General features: G+C 37.2%; 1 pseudogene; it reads right to left on the bottom strand.

The window, feature by feature from the left end:
• Positions 1-3,493: 3,493 nt before the first annotated feature.
• LOC138082444 (large ribosomal subunit protein P1-like) lies at positions 3,494-3,837 on the bottom strand (annotated as a pseudogene).
• Positions 3,838-4,864: the final 1,027 nt, after the last annotated feature.

Here is a 4,864-nt window from a genome sequence, read left to right as displayed (position 1 = left end):
CCACAGTCAGCTCCTGGTCTTGTTTTTGCTGACTGTATAGAGCTTCTTCTTCTTTGGTTGCAAAGAATATAATCAATCTGAATTTGGTATTGACCATCTGGTGATGTCAATGTGTAGAGTTTTCTCTTGTGTTGTTGAAAGAGGGTGTTTGCTATTGCCAGTGCATTCTCTTGGAAAACTCTGTAAGACTTTGACCTGCTTTGTTTTGTACTCCAAGGCCAAATTTGTCTGTTAATCCAGGTATTTCTTGACTTCCTACTTTTTCATTCCAGCCCCCTATAATTAAAAGGACATCTTTTTTGGGTGTTAGTTCCTGAAGGTCTTGTTGTTCTTTATAGAACCATTCAGCCTCAGCTTTTTCAGTATTACTCTTTGGGGAATAGACCTGGATTACTCTGATATGGAATGCTTTTTCTTGGAAACAAACAGAGATCTTTCTGTCATTTTTAAGATTACATCCAAGTACTACATTTTGGACTCTTGTTTATTATGATGGCTACTCCATTTCTTCTAAAGGATTTTTGTCCACAGTCGTAGCTATAATGGTCATCTGATAAATCTGAGTTACATTCACCCATTCCAGTTCATTTTAGTTCACTGATCCTTTTAATGTACTTTTAAATATTGTTTGCTAATATTTCATTAAGAATTTGTATCTATATTCATAAAAAATAGTGACCTGTAGTTTTCTTTCCTATAAGCATCTACTTTAGGCTTTGTCATTAGGATGATGCCAGTTATCTTCACACGTTTTTCATGAAGGCACTTATTAACTCTACAGATGAGGAAACAGAGAAAATCAGATTATTTATGTGGAGTTGAAATAATTGCTTAATTGAGGAAAATGAAAATAATAGCTGGTGAGATAAGGGACACATTTTAATAGTGATAATCTCTAGCTAAGCAGGTCAAAATTAGTTATTTTAAAAATGTATACTTCTGGAATTTTTCCATGTTTTCTGCAAAGAGCATATACTTGTTAATGATATGTGTGTGTTTATATATATGAAACAAAGTGATAACTAAATAAACTAAGTAATATTAGGAGCAGGAATACAACAGCTTAAGAAGACAAAAATGCCTATAAAATTTTGGGATATTCTCCAAACTAGTCTCCTTTATTCTAGCTTCAATATTGTTAACCAGTGCTAATAACGATAATTAGTATTTATCCTATCTTTATTATACACATATTAAAATTTTCACTCTTATCTGAAGCCAGTCTTCTTCCTTTTTGCTTTTTAATCCTGTAATACTTCTCATATACTTATATTACTTCTTTAGAGTTAACACTGTTTAGGATTTTGTTCCCTCACTTTAAATGAGAACAGTTAAGACCAAAAGAAAAAAAAAAAAGAGAGAGAGAGAGAGAGAGAAAGAAACACCCCTGGCATCTGCAATTACATGGAGCAGCTTTAATTTCTTTTCTTTTCTCTCTCATTTTTAAAGTAAGTATGTGTGGTTTTTTCCCTAAGGCATTCTATAGCTTGATAAAATTAGTCCTGTTTTGAAAGAAAGGATCCTGTTAGCAATAAATGGAATGATTATCACCAGATAAAGGACATCAGGTGGCATACCAGAAGATGCATTTAACAACTCTTTTGCCATATGCTGAAATTATCCTTTAAGAGTTTCTTCTTATACTGGACTGTCATCATTGCTGAGATTATATCAATTTCAATTAAAAATAATTATTTGTTTGAATTACCTTAATTTTTCATCTTTTCAAAATCAGTTCAAACAGAGTTCTCTCTGCTGCCTCCCTTAAATGTACACTTATTTATGGGTGTGTAAATTAGGGTTTCTTTTGCATTTTCATTCATCTGTGAAGTAAAATACCAATATTAAATAAAAAAATAACAGTGAGATTATCAATAACTGGCTTTGAGATCCCATTCATTCCTCTTTCCTTAGTTTCTTCATTCCTATTAATAAATACACAAGCATTTGTTTCCATATATATACTTTAATATATACAAACATTGCATTTATATATACATATATGTGTAGAGAACTTTTCTTGAGGTAAAAGTTTCATAAGTGGTGTTGTTTGAAAAGTAAATATAATCTTAACAAAAGCAATTTGATTCTACCTATATCTTCTCAGTATTAGTCACCATTTTCTTTCTTTACTGAGTAAAGGAATGACCTGCTGCAGCTTGCAACACATCAGTTTCCTGTCGTGGAACATATTAGAATGAATTTTCCCATTTCCTTATGTCCAATCAGTCTGTTCATTGTCTGAGAGCTCACCTGATGACTAAAAATGTCAGTTGTTTCTCCCCATGTTTTTCCAGTAGCTTTGTGCTTTATTCCAGCTGCTGGTTTGCATTTGAAAACCAAATCAGCCTCAATATTTTTCATACTCTTTTTCATCTTGGGTTTTATGATAATGAGATTTTGGCTAAAGGAACCTCCATTCAGAGAATTCAAACAGATTTTAGCACCTGATAGCAGGTATAAAAAAAAATAATAATAATAAGTGCATCATTTAACTTTACCATTCTTTTGAATTTGCTTATCTATAATGAAAACCATTTTCTCCATCAAAAGTGCTCTAGAAAAAGAAGGCAATTCTTGTACATTTTATTTCTATTTTACTGTTGGACCTTCTGTGAATTTTTAGTTTCTTTTCTGTAAATCAATCTTTCCATCTACAAAATGGGGAGAGAGGATAGGAGAGCAGTGTTTTGTTAAGTTATATAATAGACATTTCTAGAATAGTAAAAAAAAAAAAAAACTCACAAATCTGTTTATAATGCTATTTTCACAGTTGCAAATAACAAAAAATTGGATTCTAAGGAACAATTTGCAAGCCCAGTTTAGAACTTAAATACTAGGGGCCACAGGACATTGCATTTTTCAGATTCTCGGGTTTGTTTTCAACTTTTTGCTGGGAGGGGTTTATTTGTTTTACAATGTTTCAGTCATTTCAGTTCAGTCCCTTAGTCATGTCCAGCTCTTTGCAATCCCATGGATTGCAGCATGCCAGGACTCCCTGTCCATCAACAACTCCCAGAGTTTAGTCAAATTCATGTATATCTAGTAGGTGATGCCATCCAAACATCTCATCCCTTGTCATCCCCTGCTCCTTCTGCCTTAAATCTTTCCCAGCATCAGGATCTTTTCAAATAAGTCACTTCTTTGCATCAGGTGGACAAACTATTAGATTTACCTTCAGCATCAGTCCTTCCAATGAATATTCAGGATTGATTTCCTTTAGCTTGGACTGGTTGGATCTCCTTGCAGTCCAAGGGACTCTCAAGAGTCTTCTCCAGCACCACAGTTCAAAAGCATCAATTCTTCATGTTCAGCTTTCTTTATAGTCCAACTCTCAAATCCATACTTGACTACTGAAAAAAAACATAGTTTTGACTAGACAGACATTTGCTGGCAAAATAATGTCTCTGCTTTTTATTTTTATTTTTTATTCTTTTTAAGACCAACAGCAGCAAACAGCTCAGCTTTTTATTGAATGTGTTACTAAGGAGGTTTAGTCAAAAAGACCAAAGCTCATGTCATCATCAGACTCTTCAGATTCTTCTTTCTTTGCTTCTATTTTCTTCTCTCAGCTGGGGAAGCAGCAGTGGAGGGGGCAGGGCCTCCTGCTGGTGCAGCACCGGCCACCGGGGCAGGTCCACCAGCCCCCACATTGCAGATGAGGCTCCCGATGTTGACATTGGCCAAGGCCTTTGCAAACAAACCTGGCCAGAAAGGTTCAACATTTACACCGGCTGCTTTAATGAGGGCATTTTTCTTATCCTCCGTGACCGTCACCTCATCGTCGTGCAGAATGACGGCAGAGTAGATACAAGCGAGCTCTGAGACGGAGGCCATGGTGCAAGTGAGTGCTAGGTGGGGGCTTCCGGGCATGGTGCTAGTCACCAGATGAAGTGAGGGCCTCACCCCAAAACGGCCTTAGCTTCCTCGGAAGAACCAAGCACCTTAGCGGCAGCGGAGGAAAGCTGTCTCTGCTTTTTAATATGCTGTCTAGGTTGGTCATGATTTTTCTTCAAAGAAATAAGTGTCTTTTAATTTCATGGCTGCAGTCACCAGTTCAGTTCAGTTCAGTTCAGTCGCTCAGTCATGTAAGACTCTTCGTGACCCCATGAACTGCAGCATGCCAAGCCTCCCTGTCCATCACCAATTACTGGAGTTCACCCAAACTCATGTCCATTGAGTCGATGATGCCATCCAGCCATGTCGTCCTCTGTCGTCCCCTTCTTCTCCTGCCCCCAATCCCTCCCAGCATCAGAGTCTTTTCAAATGAATCAACTCTTCGCATGAGGTGGCCAAAGTACTGGAGTTTCAGCTTTAGCGTCAGTCCTTTCAAACAACACCCAGGACTGATTTTCTTTAGAATGCACTGGTTGGATCTCCTTAAAGTCCTAGGGACTCTCAAGAGTCTTCTACAACACCACAGTTCAAAAGCATCAATTCTTCGGAGCTCAGCTTTCTTCACAGTCCAACATTCACATCCATACATGACCACTAGAAAAAACATAGCCTTGACTAGATGGACCTTTGTTGGAAAAGTAACGCCCCTGCTTTTGAATATGCTATCTAGGTTGGTCATAACTTTCCTTCCAAGGAGTAAGCGTCTTTTCATTTCATGGCTGCAGTCACCATCTGCAGTGATTCTGGAGCCCAAAAAGTAAAGTCTGACACTGTTTCTACTGTTTCCCCATCTATTTCCCATGAAGTGATGGGACCAGATGCCATGATCTTCGTTTTCTGAATGTTGAGCTTTAAACCAACTTTTTCACTCTCCTCTTTCACTTTCATCAACAGGCTTTTTAGTTCCTCTTCACTTTCTGCCATAAGGGTAGTGTCATCTGCATCTCTGAGGTTCTTGATATTTCTC

This window comes from Capricornis sumatraensis, chromosome 7, assembly GCF_032405125.1.
Source record: "Capricornis sumatraensis isolate serow.1 chromosome 7, serow.2, whole genome shotgun sequence".
NCBI lineage: Eukaryota > Metazoa > Chordata > Mammalia > Artiodactyla > Bovidae > Capricornis > Capricornis sumatraensis.
This window is presented reverse-complemented; position numbering and strand designations above follow the sequence as displayed.